Genomic DNA, 17,961 nt, shown 5'->3' with positions numbered 1-17,961 from the left:
TTTCAGAACCTTCTACTAGTCATCAACATGATTATAATTCTGTGTGATTACACTGAAGTTGAAGAAAAGGAAGTTGACATGCTCCTTTTTATACTTGGTGTAGTATAGCTTTGAAAAATGAACCAGTTTTGAGCTGTAATCATTAATACACTTCCCTAAGGTTGCCATTTTATTTCTGTCTATTGGGCTTTAAAAAAAACCAAAACATTTCCCAAGCTGTAGTGTTTATATATTTAACTTTTAGTTCAAAAATATTACACTAAAACTACAAACATATAAACCAACATGTACATGCAGATCGTGCTGTCAGAACCTTTGGAGGTTAACTTGTCATCCACTTTTCCATAGAAATGCTATAATCTCCATTCACACAGCTCTGAGGAGATGGGTCATTAGTGATTTACAGAGAATACATATATTTGTCCTGCCCCCAATGAGAGATAATATAGCCAGATCCAGTTCAACTTTGAAATGTAAAATATCAAAAATTACTCTGAATACCTCATCCCAAAACTTATGAATATCAAGCTTTAATGCATTGCCCTATTAACAAGAACTCAGAATGCGGCTTTCCCCACTGTCATGGGAAATAATACTTGTCACTGGAAAAGGAAATGTGAATTGAATGAGGTCATTGGCACATTAGTAGAAATAAGGAAAACGTTTTAGTATTGTTCATTTACAAAAGAAGGCCCGAGTTCTTCTTAGATACCTTTTGGGTCACAGCCAGCTCAAGCCTGAATTTGACACAAGTAGAAAGGATCTATTTCTCTGTTGTCATAAGAATGTTCTGCCCATAAGCAAGTTTGTCAAACTACCCACAATAGTCATTAACTGGGTCTTTTAAGATAGATGTACATGGCACTAAGCCAGTTATCTCTACATCTTCCATTGAATGTCTATTGTGTAAAGGTCCACTGGCTTAAAAAGTTAAATTATTTCTTCCGTACCTCTCTGCGCAATATGTGTTTATGGCTTCTTCTTTTTTAAATGAACATTGTTTTAAAAAACATGGTGAGGTTGCTATGGGAATAGTACAGTTCCAGCCGACAGTCATGCACTGCCCTCAGTCTGGTATGTGAAAATCTTGCTCATGGCAAGCGAACTATGCCAGGGATTCAGGGAATGCTCCGATTCTGCCATGTAAGAGAATGACGCTCTATTCTCATTCTACTTACACATTCCAAGCATAATCGAACTACCCAAAAAGAAACATGATTATTTTGTGTGTGTGTGTGTGTGTTATACCCCACTTTTCCATGAGCAAGCCTATTCCACTCCTATAGGCTGAGCTCTGAGAAAATGAACACAACCCAGTTCTGCAAATTTCAGCTTGTTTCTGATGGATCAGCCTGTGTGATACCACCAAGAAACCTCCTTCTCTGTTCTTGTATTTCCTTTTCAAAAAAAAGTTTCCTTTAATAAAAGGCAACCCAACAACAATCAGGCAAAAAGAATGAACAATCACATGCCACTTTTAAGACTAGAAAAGGAAGGCAGTCCTCCTGAAGAATAGTGGGCACAAGCAGGTGGCTGAGTCAGCACTTTGATTCACCGCTTTGTGTGTCTGTTATTACCATTGTGATTTGAAGCTTGAGCTTTTGATGCGAACTCTGTTTCTCCCTTGTATGTCTTCATTCTTTGTCGATTTAAACCCAAGAGGAGTCTCTTATGTTGTTCAAGGTGGGGTTACCTTGACAACATCATGGTACAGTTCAGCGTTGCACTCCAAGTTTCTAAAGGCTGATTTGGTCAAAGCTGCAGTTAACTTTTTTTCCTTGTATCTTTCTTCATAAAGACTCATTTCCCCCACTTATATACACACTAATTTGCATTAATATGGAGTGTGCTATATTTGCACATCAGTAGCACCAGGAAAAAAAACAAACTTTCATGATTTTCCACTGGTTTAAATGATTTGCATACCCTTCAGCTAAATTCATTCCAAAGTTGTACAAAAAGAAAACAACAAGGTTTGTTTTATGTTTGATAAACAAGAGGCTTGCAGGGCTGAAAAGTGCTAGCCAAATCTGCAAACCCTTTCTAAAGAGACTGGAGGTATTCCATCACAACAAATGTTAGCAATGTTGACTTTGTCCCTCAACCCAGAAAACACATTTTCACATTTATATGTTTCTAAACAGTGCATGCACACACAAAAATAGAGTTGTAATGTCCTTTCTCCTAATCCAGGGGTTGCCAATGTGGTGACTCTGGATATAATAGTGCCCTTGAGAGAATGATGGTTAATTATCTGCCCTTTGCCCTAAAGGCTCGGGGGTTGCTTATGACAATTCAAACACAACATTAAAACAGTTTTAAACAACATACAAACACAGAAATAAGGCAGGTCCTTAAAATGTACATCTCAAGTATCAAAAGCCGGGGGGGGGAGAGATGTGGCTTCATCATTCCCCCAAAACTATATAATGACACACCTCAATGGACAGGGAGCTCCACAACTTAGGGGCTGCTGCAGAGAATGATCTCTCCTTGAGCACATACACTCCCTAGCTTCCGAGGGAGGTGGAACCTTCAAGATGGGCCCCTCTGCTGATCTTAGCACCCAAGAGGGTCTGTAGGGAAGGAGGTGGTCTTTCGGGTATTTGGGGCCCACGTCATTTAGGGATATAAAGACAAACATGACCAGCTTGATCTTCCCCTGGTGCCCATAAAGCCTCTGAGGCCACCCATTTGCTGCACCGTTGGTCATGAAATGGTTGGGGCAGTTCCTTTTTCTTCCTTGAAAAACACATAGTGCTGAAGGAGGAAGTCCAGTTCTTTCAGCTTTACATGTTTATCCAATGCCCTTTTAAAATGTGTTGGGGAGGGGGAGATTATTGGGATATTCTTGGTTTTGTTTTTATTATGTATTTTGTGGTTTTTATGTTGTGGTTTTATGTTGTGAACCACCCTGAGACCTGTGAGTGTGGGGCAGTATACAAACTTAATAAATAATATGTTTTTATCAAGGCTCAGACTGATTCTACAATATCAGACTTTTTATGTAGATCCCTTTGAAAAGCTAAGTGTCTGTGTGTTCATATGCGTTCTGTGTTTGTGGGTGGGGAAAAATAATCCAGGGGAGTGTGGAATGAAGTTACCAGAATAAATGGCACCCACAGCATTTATTCAAAAAATGAAATGTTCCCATGGGTCAAAACCACTAGCCTGTGGTTGCCATGAGCCAGTTTGATCAGAAATGGACATAATCGTATCAATGTCACACGTGCAAGAAACTGGATTACATTTTACATGAAAAGAAAGCTGATCTTTGCGATAGTCTACTATTTCAGGCTTGTATTTACAAATCTGTAGGTCTTGGCTATACTGTGCTTCAGTTATGGTTGGGAGATGGCAGAGCCGCATAGCAGGAGGTTTTCGGAAAAGTGTTTATCGTTATTGAAGCGAACCTTCCCCAAATAGACATGTGATATTTAATTAACACATGCACACTTTAATTATGGATTTTTCTACTGAACACATTCTCAATATGTGCAGTCCTGCTGGTATATTTATCTTCAGACAGGATTTTGAAGGGATCCCCACCAAGCGCCTCAATCTGTTCTTCCTCTTTGGTGCCTTTTTCTTTTTCCTTAAAAAAAAGAATCTATATGATTGAAATTAACAACAGCCTGCCAAAACTCTCCTTGAGTCTTTTCCATTTTTCTCCATTTAAATGATAGATTTGTCTCATTTAACTGTGTAATAATGGGTATTCAAGAAATAATGGTGCAGTGCGTTGGAGGTGAGCTCTTCTGTTGACTGTTTCGTCATACTCTCTATTCAGATCTGGCTTTAGATTGGGGTTTGTGTGTTTAGAAGTGTCTTGGCCCTATTTATTGGTGAGGATTCTCCCATAATAATAATAATAATAATTTATTATTTGTAACCCGCCCATCTGGCTGGGTTTCCCCAGCCACTCTGGGCAGCTTCCACAAAGACCAAAAATGCACTAAGATGTCACACATTAAAAACTTCCCTGAACAGGGCTGCCTTAAGATGTCTTCTGAATGTCAAGTAGTTGTTTATCTCTTTGACATCTGATCTCCCTTTGTAAAGGGAGAGACCCATGTGGGTGGATTTAATTGGGCAGTATTGCTGCTGACCTTTGGTTTTAAAAAATATTGACTTCCTGGGTTGGGCTTGAGCCAGAGTCTAGGCAAGCTATCAAATGTAGTCAAGTCAATGAAGGGATGGATATGGCAAGTCATGAAACCTACTGGCCACAGCTCCATCATAGAGCACACATTTTTCAGGCAAAACATCCTAGGTTTAATCTCCAGCATCTCCAGGTAGGACTGGGGAAGACCCAAGGAAGCTTCCATCAGTCAGTTCCGATCAGTCCTGCTCAACCATTTGCCTTTTAGATGTTGATGGCTTACATTTCTCATCGTCCCTGACCATTAGCAATGCTGACAGGGCTGACGGGAATCACAGAATAATAGAATTTTAGAGTTGGAAGGGACTGAAGTGCCATCTAGTCCAACCCCAGCAATGCAGAAATTTCAGCTAAAGCATCCATGACAGGTGACTATTCAACCTCTACTTAAAAAACCCCAATGAAGGATACCACACACCTCCTGAGGGAGTCTGTTTCACTGCCAAACAACTCTTAATATCAGAAAGTTCTTCCTAATGTTTCGTGGGAATGTCCTTTCATGTAACTTAAATCCATTGGTTCAAGTCCTACTCTTTGGAGCAGGAGAAAACAAGCTCGCTTCATATTCCATGTGACAGCCCTTTAGATATTCCAAGTTGACTATCCTATCTCCTCTCAATCTCCTCTTTTCCAGTCTAAACATACCCAGCTCCCTCAACTGTTTCTCATACGGTTTGGTTTCCAGACCCTTGAACATCTCAGTTGTCCTCCTGCACACTTTCTAGCTTGTCAATATCCTTCTTAAATTGTGACGACCAGAACTAGACACAGTACTCCAAGTGTGGTCTGACTGAGGCAGAATAGAGTGGGACTATTACTTCCCTTGATCTGGACACTATACTTCTGTTGATGCAGCCTAGAATAGCATTAGCTCCCCCCCCCTTTTTTTTTTTTGCTGTTGTATCACATTGTTGTAGTCTAAATCATTTGGAGGGCGGAACACTAAGGGAGTCTGGTATAGTTACACCATTCTTCCGATATGATATACAGTGGTACCTTGGGTTACAAACTTAATTCGTTCTGGAGGTCCGTTCTTAACCCGAAACCGTTCTTAACCTGAGGCACATTTTTGCTAATGGGGCCTCCTGCTGCCGCTGCACTGCTGGCACGCAATTTCCATTCTCATCCTGGGGCAATGTACTTAGGTACTACTTCCAGGTTAGTGGAGTTTGTAACCTGAAGTGTTTGTAACCTGAAGCATTTGTAACCTGAGGTACCACTGTAAAGGGAATCACCTGTGTCCAGAATGTGGATTTTACTGGGTTTCGTAAAACTGTAGCAGGGTGTGTGGTTTGCCAACCTAGTAGGCTGTCTACAACCAACTGTAGGTACCTGGCTAAAGACAGAAGGGTTAGGGAGATCCTGGCTCTGTAAGCAGAGCACACTCTGAATATGATGGTTAGTGTTTATCTTCTTATTTTATCTTCTGATTGAGTTCCATAAGCCCAGCAACTGAGGCCTTGTCCTGTACTTGCAGTTCTCTGAACTGGTATGCCCATATAGAAGCACATTTCTTTACATTGCAAAAAATAAAATAAAAAAATAAAAACCACTTGATACAGCTTCTGTTTTACAGTCACTGGACAGCTGAGGCCATTATTTTTGCACCATTCAACCTGTCAGATTTCATTAGCTTACTGTCTACAGAGAACTCCCTCTACAACCAATTGCTTGCTAATTCATCTACAGCAAACTCTAAGGGAGTTCCCTAAAAAGCAATTTTAGGCAAAGTATTTGATTTATACATCCTTTGGCAGCACTTAGCCAAAGTTCGGCAAGCGTCAGATGTTTGCACTTGCTCACAAGAGCATTGTGAGATTATTTTCAAAATCTTAAACTGGGGTGTGGGGGAATCTGTTTATGGTCATTTGGAGTGGAGGATATCATGTTAGAATATGTGCTTGCTTATGATATTCTGCAAGATACTCCACAGAAGTCCTCTTTGTCCTCCTAGAGTACTCATCTTCTGAAAATTGTTATTGATGTAATGTGACACAGTTAACTTTTTGTTTGAAAATTGTGTGTCAGACCCAGAAGTGATTCATACAGAGTGTATTATTTTGGATTGTCACATAGAATCCAAATACATTTATATTAAATAGGGCATTGTTTGGCTTTTTTTTTTTAAGCTTTATTTTTCATTATATCCCTCCCAGCTGTCTTCTACAAAGTATACTGAAAATAATGATAACAGATAGCAATTTGATTCTGTAATGGAAAGTTGAATACCAGAAATTGTTTGTGGCACATAATCCATTAGTTTCATATTGTTCCTCAGAGTTCTGACTAGTTCCCAGGTTCTTGTTGTTTTTAAATTGAAATCCCACCAATCAGCTGCTGGGCAGGGAAACAGAAGTGGGGAGTGAATGATGTCCAGTGCTTCTGCAATCCCTACCAAACAGCTGATTGTAGTTTGCTTCTTTTAAAGTGATAGAGGACCAGGAGGTTTCTTGGACTTGGCTGAACTCTGTGCACACAGCATCCAGGATGTGATGAGCCCTCATCCTGCTAGGGATATATGTGTGCACACAAATTTGTAGAGAATGTACAAATGCTAAGATATATGTATGGATGTAAATTTAGATATAACAACTATAATTTAAATAGAAATAATACAATACAATAATACCTCTCACCCTAGCAAAGAAGACTGTAACCAGCTGATCTGTGTACTGTATCTGCTTAGTCTGCTGTCCACCTGCTGGCTATTGAAGGGCCAGTTGAAAGCCCCTGCTGTTTTTTCCTCTGATTTTTTTAACTGAATTTGGATTGGACAACTCTTCAAACAGACCATGCTTCCAGGCAGATGATTCTAAAAAAGTTGAATACACAATCTCCCCAAGCTAAATAGGCTTGCAACCTAATTCTGCCACTGAAATAAATAGCATTCCAGTTTGTGTGAATTGTGCATTTATATTTTGCTTTTTAATAGTTTAATAAGTGCTTAAAGGTAAATGTAAAGGGACCCCTAGCCATTAGGTCCAGTTGTGGCCAACTCTGGGGTTGCGGTGCTCATCTCGCTTTATTGGCCGAGGGAGCTGGCGTACAGCTTCCGGGTCATGTGGCCAGCATGACAAAGCCACTTCTGGTGAACCAGAGCAGCGCACAGAAATGCTTACTTGAGACTAAATACTTATCAATATCTTTGTATTTTCAATAGAAACGTTACAAAAGGGTATGTGCATCTGTCTGCTGTAAAATGAAATGAAATACTCAGAATTAAACTTTTCCAAGAACATTAATATTAGCAGGAATATAACTGGAACAGTTCTAAATAATAATTTTAGGACAATTATCTCTCACTGATGTTCCCAGATTCCTGTTGAAAAAAATGCAAGTCTTCACTGGCAGAAAGGGTGAACTAAAAAGATAGTTCATTATATAGTACTTATTTAGACACATCACATGTTTGATATTGTTCATTGATCTACGACTGTAGGGATCATTGAAAGAATTAAAACTCTGGAAATAATTTGTAGATGCTTGAGAAAATTCGACAAATAACTATTATAGGATTGTCATATATTAGGGTCTGATCCAGTAAATGTTTCCTACATTTTGCTTTTCTTGTTGTTTGATGGGTTTTGAAGATTAATGAGTGAGATATGATGGAACTGAATTCCCAGTATTATAATGATCAACACAACACTTTAGCTCTCAAACAGTTTCGGAGTAGCAGGTGAGGGCCAACAAGAATAGCATGGATCTGAAGTTGTTCAAAAGCATCCAGCTAATTATTGTTTGTATTCTTCGAGTGCTGGTATATTAATGGTTTACTTTCCACATGAGTGGATGTTGTTGCCTCAATCACCTCAGAACATTGGAGGCTTATCTGAACTTTGCAATGATGTGTTGTTTAATTAGGTATTTCCATGTATATTATGTCCTCAACTGAAAATCCAAGGGGGGAAAGGATCAAAACATACACAAACATTCACTTACAAAAAGCCTGGAGGGAATACACACTTTATTAATCTTAGCAATATAGTGTGTGAGGGAAAAATGACATAGACGCTCTGAAACAGCAAAAAGGTAATCTGACCCATTTGTCAGGCTGCAATAGCAAACAGATGTTTAGGTTCATATAGACTTTTTGGGATCCCCACACTCTCCATAACCATCCAGGGGTCCTTTACCCATAGCACCCCCACCCTCCTCATAGCAGCTGTTTTCTGACCGGTACCCCCAGCAGTCTCTCAAAATCTGAAATGTGCTCACTGATCCAAAAGGTTTGGCGACCCCTGCTTTAAGCCACAATAGATATTTTTAAAATCTTGGTTTCTTTGAGGCCAGTGGCTGCACATTTGGGGCCCTCAGGAAGAAGATAGTTGGGGCTTAGCTTGTAGTTAAATCTGCCTTCTGACCTTTTCACAAAATTTCAGTCTTTAGAAAATCATTAAAATAATTGCTTAGAAATGCATTCAAGCAGCTGTAATTTACAGTATCAGTCACTAGAGGGGAAAATGGTCCACAGTTTTGGAATGAAGAACAATGCTAATACAGTGCTTTCCACCTTCCCCACTATTTCTGTGAATAGCAAACTAGGTATTTTAAATAGGACTTGCAAATGTTTTGAGACAAGGATGTCAAGCGATTGTTTAAATGCTTCATAACGTCGTAATAACGATGCAAACCTCTGACCGCTGAACATGAAGCCATGTTGGTGCAGTGAGATTTTGTGTAGTTAAGCAGTGGGAAGTGGGCTGTGGGGTTCTTGTAGTCCCTCCCTGCTCCAGTACAAATCCCCCACTTCTCTTATTGGCTTTACCATAATATTATGACTCCCCCAGTGCTGACCATGGCTAACATTAAGCAGATACACTCTTAAGTATGGTTTGCCAGCTTGCTTCAAACCCTAGTTTCAAACTTTTTTAAAAAACAGCAACAACATGGGAACCATGGTGAACTTTATTATTGCTCACGCCAGTGCAGACATGAAACCATAGCAAAAGCCAACAAAGGAAAGGAGAGAGGAATGCATACCAGAGAGAGGAGGAGCAGGCAGTGAGGCCATTCATGAATGCAAAATGAACTGTCATTTCAGCCTCTTTGTATATGCTGTGAATGAGCGCTCCTCAATTTCTGCCTCAAAGCTTGCATAGCCTAAGTTTGAACAAACGGAATTTGGTTCAGTGTGGTGTGAAATGGAACAGTATCAAAAGGACATCACCCTCCAAAACCTCCCAACGTTCCAGTTTTGTGTGTCCAATGCATTTCAGTCTTTTGACTTCTGTGTGGGTAAGATCATATTCCATTATCTTGGCCTAGCAGCTTCCAGAGGACATGTTCTTTCAAAAACTAAATGTTGATGAAAAACAACAGGAGTAGCTGGGCACAAGACACGGGCTGACTCTTACTCAGTGCTATCTGATGGGTTTTCCCATACCCACCAACTGTCCTGGAAAAAACGGGACATCCCATTTTTTTCTCACGAGAGGATGGTGGCAAAAATGGCCGCTGTGATCTCACACAATTTGGGGCCTGACTCTTGCCCCCAAGAAAATGCTTTTGGGGGGCAGCGATCCCATGTGGGTCATGTGACCTGTGTGGGTGTGTGGTCCTGGAAGATGGCATCCCAGTTTGTGGACACTTTGTATTGGATAGTATGGTTTGCTCTATTCCATGGCTGATTTGCCCCCATATGAAGCAATGAATCATTCAGGTCCATGTACATGGTTTAAAAAGATGGTGAACTGTTGTTGTTTAGTCATTTAGTCGTATCCAACTCTTCGTGACCCCATGGACCAGAGCACGCCAGAGCACGCCAGACGGTGAACTAGAAGGCATTAAAATGCTATGCATCAAGGTTGTTTTCTCAATAGATAGGAAATATTTCTTTTTATAGCAAATTCCATTATCATGGTTGGAATGATTCCCTTTACTGGTCCTTCCTTTTTTTGTTTTATCTCACTTTTTGAGGTGTCTTGTGCCAATAGGATCACTGTCCAGTGCTAGATATCACCCTTCTGTGGCCAATAATGTTGGCATTATCAGCCGTTAGTTACTGACGTATTTTTTGCTTCTTTGCAAAAGGGCCACTTTTCTTATGAAAAATCTTAGCTATCTTTATGGTATATGCTAGAGCAATGCGTGGTACAGTTTCTGTATTGTTGCTGGTTGTGGTGTGCACTTAGTTTATTGTTAAGCATAGAAATAGTGGTGTTCAAAAATGGGTTCATCCCACTCAAAGACTTCCTGTAGCAGTTAGTGGTTTTTGTTCAGTGCACACATTAGGAGATTTTGATAAGGAGCTCTATTCTATTCCAGCAAATTATGTCCATGTAATCTGTAAGAAACTGGGAACATACATTTTGTTAATCTAGTAATAAAGATTAAGGGCAATTTAAAATGGATTAACCCGCATCCCACAAAATTGAACTCTTCAGTATGCGGTGTTGAGCTAGCAGTTTTATAGCATTGAAAGTAATCCTCAATCAGCAAAAATGTCATTAAAAGAACTAGAGAATCTGCTTTTATAGAAAAAAATGAATATAACATTATTTGCAAAAATATGCACTTTAATTCTAAATTTCCTTAATTCACAAATTAATACTCCACCCCCCCCCCCTTTTCGGGTGATATGAGCTGCTAGATCTTGAACAGAAATCTTCAATTAATTGCCCAGACCAAAATAGACTGTGACCTCAGTGAAAGCTATGGGTTCTTTTACAACATACACACCAATTCAGGGCACAGTGATAATTGAAAACACCATTGGGGATCCCCAGTATCCATGGCTGACATTCTCACCTACTCATCCATGGCAGAGATTCTCAACTACAGCTTGAGAACATGGAGGGAGAGCAAAGCCTTTACAGGCAGTTCCCCATTCAGTGTGATTGTGTATGAATGGGGAGCATGGTTTATAGGTGCAAATGCTGGTGTAGAAAGGAAGTAAGGAAAAAGCTTTGGTGTAGGTCATTGGGAGCCACTGTGGTACCCTATCTGATACCCATCATCCTCTACCATTAGCCATGATGGCTGGGACTGAAATGTGTTGTACTGCAAAACATCTGCAGAGCACCATGTTGACAATCCCTGACCAAAGCTCCTTCCTTCCTTCCTTCCTTCCTTCCTTCCTTCCTTCCTTCCTTCCTTCCTTCTCTAGCATTTAGACCTGCAAACCATTGGTATGACTTTCATTACAGCATGTTAAAAAGCAGAGACATCACTTTGCCAACAAAGGTCCGTATAGTTAAAGCTATGGTTTTCCCAGTAGTGATGTATGGAAGTGAGAGCTGGACCATAAAGAAGGCTGATAGCTTGAGTTATGGTGCTGAAGGAAACTCTTGAGAGTCCCATGGACTGCAAGAAGATCAAACCTATCCATTCTGAAGGAAATCAGCCCTGAGTGCTCCCTGGAAGGACAGATCCTGAAGCTGAGGCTCCAATACTTTGGCCACCTCATGAGAAGAGAAGACTCCTTGGAAATGACCCTGATGTTGGGAAAGATGGAGGGCACAAGAAGAAGGGGACGACAGAGGACGAGATGGTTGGATAGTGTTCTTGAAGCTACCAGCATGAGTTTGACCAAACTGCAGGAGGCAGTGGAAAACAGGATTGATGGCGTGCTCTGGTCCATGGGGTCACGAAGAGTCAGACACGACTAAATGAGTAAAAAACAAAAGGAAAGTGCAGTGCAATCCTACCTATCGGTATGTTTATTCAGAAGTAAGTCTTGTTGGGTTCAATGGGATTTACTTCCAGGTCAGTGTGCATAGAATTGTAGTCTCAATAATCACCAATATATCCTAGATTCAGGTAGGTGTTGGTCTGACACAGTCGAAATATATATATAAATAAAAAAATTGTTCAGTAGCACCTTAGAGATCAACTAAGTTTGTTCTTGGCATAAGCTTTTGTGTGCATGCACACTTCTTCAAATACCAATATAGCCTGTGAACCTGGGAGTATGACAGGTCTGCGGAGTTGGGCCCAACAGTGGCAGGGGGGGCTGTTGCATGTGCATGACATCACATGCACAATGCCCCACCCTCCATCAGGCCGCACCTGCCGGGACGTGCTGGTGCCTGCCAGGATACTCTGGCGATCGCAGCGGGGGGTACAGAGGGTGAAAATCGCCCCCAAGCCTTCCTCCTGGTGGGCTGGCACTCAGGTGATTGCAGCAGGGGGAGAAAATCACCCTCCGAGCCTCCCACCCAGCATGATGGCACTCACCCAGGGGGAAGGATGGTGGCCCCTCAATATTGGGGGGGGGCTTAGACCCCTGCCTCAAAATATTGAGAGGGCTGAGGCCACTTCTGCTCCCTATAGCTGGTACCCCTGGAGTATGATCCATGGGACCCACTAAGAACCAATGTCTGGCTATGCTTAACTAGGATTGCACTGTGACGCAACTTCATGGGCCTTAGTTCTGAATACACATCCATAGGATGATGCTATAAGGATGCAATCCTATGTACACTTAACCATGGATAAGTCTTATTTGACTTAAAGGGACCTGCTTCTGATGAAAGATTGGCTTGTAGCTATCTGTAGTTCTAAATGTCCTCTAGTTTCTAAGATTTCAGCAAAGCCCTATTACGTGAAGGCCATTTATCTGAAAATATTATATGTCCCCCCCTGCTGCCGCCCTTTTTGGGAGTTCCACACACTGCCTATTGCACATTCTCACTAGTTTAATGTTTTTCATATCATTTTTGGATAACAACATTAGTTAATTAAGATGATCAATTATATAAGCAGCACCTACCAAAAATACATCAGAAACGTTATACTGTTCCAGCAGACACACACACACACACACACAGAGAGAGAGAGAGAGAGAGAGAGAGAGAGAGAGAGAGAGAGAGAGAGAGAGAGAGAGAGAGAGAGAGAGAGCGAGAGAGCTGAGAAATAGCCTTTGTACAAAATTGCTGAGGCCACATCACAGATTGAAAACCCATTTTAACAGCACCCAGAAGTAGCTTCCAAATCCAATTAGCCCACTATGACCTAGCTAATCCAACACAGTTCTTTAAAAAGGAGTTGTGTACTTTTCATTATAACTTCTTATTTCTTCTATAATAATATATCACATTTCTGCAAGTCTGCCTGGTTTCTACTCCTGAACTGCTTTGCTGGTGTAGCTGGACGAAGGCAGATTACAGCGGGAGGTGGATGCAAAGCTGATAGACTGCATTCAGGGAACCCGTATCTTCTTGCCTGCAAAAAGAGACCCCCATTAGATCCTTTGATGTTATGCTAAGAACTACCCAGAGGAATACCACAGCCCTCCCTTACTATAAGGAGCCAGTAGGACTTTGACCTAAGTAGCCATTATATTCACCCCAAATTCATCCCAGCCTTCAGATTTATTCTAAAGACAAGTATCAATGTATCAAGCATCAAGTCTCTAGTGTCTAACAGGCAAGGAAATAAATGGTCTAGAATGAATGTGGATATATGAAGGCAATGAAAAAAAAATATGTAGTTTCCTATCCATTCAGCTACTGTCTATCTTTGTATCTGCCAACATCTCAAGAACACTTGCAGTATGATATTCTGCTTCTCACTCAATCCAAAAATACCGCCTGAGCTTTTTGACAAACAGCCGACTGTCTGTGAGATTCTTTGTGCTTTTCAATTTCTGTAGCCTTTCAAGAGATGGTAGTTGCTTTCAGCTATGGAAGATTTTTTAAATAAATAAATAAATAAATCACAGTTTAATATGTTGTTTACCAATTAGTCTCAAATTCAGTCTGAAAACCGCAAGCATCTTTGATTTAAATCAGGAGTAGGGAACCTCTTTTAGCCTGGCAAATCTTCCAAGGTCACATTCTGATGATGGGTGGGGCCAGAGACAAGAGGCAAGGCAAAAGCAGGTGGGATAATTTTTCCTATTCTAAGGTATTCTATGTAATTTTATGTATTTTACTTACATTTTATGTGTTTTATATGGACTGCTCCCTTAGTCTTAAGGAGAATTGTATGTAAAATATGTTAAATGCCCATAAAATACATAAAAACCTAAGGAAGTGTGGAAAGTGTTGGAATGATAAAAATGATCAGTTATGATTGGTGGACGGGTGGAATTTGCTAGAAATAGCCTTATGGACTACTTGAAGGAATCTGGCAGGTCCATGAACTGGGGGTTCCCCAACACTGATTTAAATAACAACAAAAGCCTGTCTGGGATCATCTATTCCAGCTTGTATAGTCAAGGAGGATCAATAGGATGGATTTCTTAAAATCCTGTCAACTGTTATCTTGACCCTGGTGTTTCTTACCTTATTGCATGTACAATTTGCTTCTGGCTCTCTATTTACCACCTCCAGTTTTGATATACAGTGGTACCTCGGGTTAAGAACTTATTTTGTTCTGGAGGTCCGTTCTTAACCTGAAACCGTTCTTAACCTGAGGTACCACTTTAGCTAATTGGGCGTCCCGCTGCCGCTGCTGCATGATTTCTTTTCTCATCCTGAAGCAAAGTTCTTAACCTTGTATATTATTAGAAAACTATCCTGTGGCATTAGTGTCAAAGCTCATAGAATGCCAACAAATTCCTTTGGTCATTGCATGTAGAGGCAGGACAGCTATTGAGCTCTATCCTGAACAGTTTCTAGTGCATTGATTCATATAATAATAGAGTTGGAAGAGTCCTTGGAGTCACCTGGTTCAGCCTCCTGCTCAGAGCAGGACTTACAGTCCCAGATACAACTACAGTAAATCTGGCAGATGATCATCTGACCACTGCTTAACTTCTGCAAAGGTGAGACCGCCATCTTCGGAGACAGTCTGTTCCACTATTGAACAGCTGATACATTCAAAGGATTATCTTGCTAGAGAGAAGGAATAAACATATCATACAAACCTTGTCCTATCAAAACTTGTTGCATAGCATGGTAACACAATCCTGCGACTCTCCTACCTGATGTTGATTCTTCCTGTACTGAGTTTCTCCAAGGCTCACTAGCCATCATTGAGAGAATGTGTTGGTCCAGATGAATTGGGTACCAGTTGTCCACCTGAGCCCATCTTAATTATTTGTTTTGGTTCTTTTTCATTAGCACTTTTTGTTATAGCTTCTGCCTGTGGGGAATAAGACAGAGAAGAACATTTTGTCACTTCTGGGTTCTGTTTTATTTTCTCAGCAGAGAAAAGGTAGAGCGGTCTATTACTCTCATTTCATTCCTTGTGTTAGTGGGACATATTCCTTCCTGTCCCACTAACACCAGGTTTACATCATTAAAGAGAATACTTGTAACCATTCAACTAATAGTTTTATAGCCTAGCCATCTTTCCTCCCCCCCCTTCCTTCCCCTTTTCGGTCATGAACCCAAGCTATTAAAGGAGTAGGTTATTGCTTATTTGGAAGAAGGATCGTAGACGTAACCTTCAATGGCTTTGAAGCTCTGTGTTATATATCTATATATCTATATCTTTATACCTTGTCTTTTGCCAGTTGACTATAATTATTGCTAATAACAATAAAAAATAAATAAAAAGAATGCAGCTGACAAGTGAGGATGAGTTAAAGTAGCCAACAACTTAACTGAAACAACCTTCAAGTTCAACCCAATAATTTTCTTTGAAAGCCATAATTAAAGAGACTTTAATACCACAATTGAAAAAATCCTCTCATGTACCTCTGCCCACCATACTTTAGATGACCATTGCAGAGTGGCGTGGAGAGTGATTTATGCCATGCTGAGCTTCTTGGGGGAAAGCATGAGATATCAATGCCACACTTCAGATCATTACTATGGCAACTGGTAAGCCCTGATGTGGCTAAATCTAAGACAGCCTAAGATATTGTATAAACTGCCCTGTGATCTTTGTATGAAGGGTGGTATAGAATTTAATACACAATTGTAATAATAATTGAACTCCAAAAAACACTTGGAAAAAGATAAGTGAAGCCACTTAGACTGCAATTTTAAATAGACTTGCTTGGAACTGAAGCCCATTGAACTCAATGGGGCTTAAGAGTAAATCTGGATAGGTCTGGGTAACAATGGATAATTTGATTTAAGTTATATTGTTGCTTTCAAATAGCAGTTTACCAAACTTTGGGCTGACTAGAAGAACATCTCTATCTCTTCCAAATTTTGGCACCTGTTCCTTGACTTCATACCTGTGGAACATATCCAACAACCTAATTTAGCCACATTATTGCTTGTAGCAATTAAAAACTGCAGTTAGCCAAATTATGATATATACTTTTTCATGCACCAGTCAGCATGGCAGTGCTAGCTTTGAAATGACTGTGTTCAAACTCCTTCCCTACTGTGCAGACTTTAATTTGTTCCTATGGCTAAGATGATTATGTTTTATTTGTATTGCTACAACTGGAAATGTGTTCCTGTAATTAGGTGGTTGATATATTCATCAGTTTCACTGGAAGTTAATTTATTCAAAGCAGTCTCATTTTTTATTGCCCAGATAATTTATGTACCATATATTCAAATCCATACCAAATGTAAAGACCTATTTCTTTGTGGGGTGCTTATGCACTAGAAAAATGAGCCAAAATTGACTTTTCAGAAGTCAGTCACAGCCAGAGCCCCCCACATCCCTGGGCCACTTCCAATATTATTTTGGAGGGTTCCTCCAATCCCCTGGAGCATCTTTTTCTTCTTCTTTCAGTTAGTAGAGTATGAGACTCTTAATCTCATGAGTTTGAGCCCCATGTTGGGTGAGAGATTCCCTCACTATAGGCTGTTGGATCCTCCGTATTGAGGAAGTTTAGTTTTCATTTGAGACAAAAAAATCCCACTTCTGCTTATGAATGGTGTATGTGGGACATTATTAATCCATCTGCAGCCCTGTGCCCTAAACATTGTCTCCAGGGAATCCAGAGAATCTAGACAGTCTCTAGAGAAGCTCTCTTTTATTTTATTTTTGTGGGGGGCGGGGGTTGTCATGCATAGAGTGAGTGTTATTAAATGGATGAACCTGTTGAGCTATGCTTTAGAAGAAAGGTTATGCTGAAATCTCAATACAAAGCTATTTTCCATTCAGGAGGGGGTTGTTTAAAAAGTGTGTCAGTACTGTGTTAAATTTTGAGAGCATGCCAGCTATTAGTCTCACTTCAAATGCATGTCTTGGCAGGTATGTAAATATTGTGTGTAATTTATTGCATGAAGAAATAAGTCTGAAGAACAGTCTGCCTTGGCTTTTAACTCCTGGCTCAAAGCTGTTTAGGATTAAAAAAAAAATATTACAGATGTAAATTAAAACTTTATGAAGCAGTCAGAATCTGTTTAGGAGAAAGTTGTTCATTGAATTAATGACTGCTGAAGTAACTGCATCTATTCCTAGCAGTAGTCATTGTATCTATTCCTAACAGTAGCAGTGGTTGGTTGTGGAAAGAACCTTTTCCAAAGCAATTCGGAGTTTCACACATTTCCCATGCAAATTCTACCCTCAGATGTGCAAATTAATTTCTCCAAATGTGACTTCAACATTTTAACTCGCTGCTGCAGAATAGAATCTGATTGTTTTAAACTATTTGGTCATCAAAACAAACAAACCAGTACCAAACAGCATTTGCAATGATCATTAAAATTACATTCTCCCACACTACTGGTGGGATTTTTTTGGACCCAGTGCACTACAGATGGATTCAGCCCTCCAGTGCACTTATGAAAGAGGAAACCAATTTGCTGATGCTTTGTAGCTAAAAAAAATTGCAGGTGGGATGGAGGGTCCAAAAATAAATCAGTGGCCCCACATAAATAATAAGATGTCTGACAGACAGAATGCCAACTGGTTAAGCTTTCAACATAATAGTATTTACATACTAGGCAAGCTTGAGGTTCAATTTCTGCCTGCCACGCAGCTGTTAGTCACAAGAC

The 17,961-nt window shown here is 40.2% G+C and overlaps 1 protein-coding gene and 1 long non-coding RNA gene across 2 annotated transcripts in view; one reads left to right on the top strand and one right to left on the bottom strand.

Annotated features, from left to right (window-relative positions):
* The window catches only part of MTNR1A (melatonin receptor 1A), a 67,326-nt gene that overhangs the window by 28,593 nt on the left and 20,772 nt on the right, over positions 1–17,961 (top strand). The gene's annotated exons all lie outside the window — the stretch shown is intronic.
* Positions 13,283–17,961, bottom strand: part of LOC310686459 — a 61,654-nt gene continuing 56,975 nt past the window's right edge. The window contains exons 2-3 of the long non-coding RNA XR_014515940.1: positions 15,033–15,193; positions 13,283–13,327 (exon numbers count right to left, since the gene is read on the bottom strand). This is a non-coding gene — a long non-coding RNA (uncharacterized lncRNA). The remainder of the gene's footprint in view (positions 13,328–15,032; positions 15,194–17,961) is intronic.

This window comes from Podarcis liolepis (genome assembly GCF_965112155.1).
Source record: "Podarcis liolepis genome assembly, chromosome: 9".
In the NCBI taxonomy this organism is placed as follows: Eukaryota; Metazoa; Chordata; class Lepidosauria; order Squamata; family Lacertidae; genus Podarcis; species Podarcis liolepis.
This window is presented reverse-complemented; position numbering and strand designations above follow the sequence as displayed.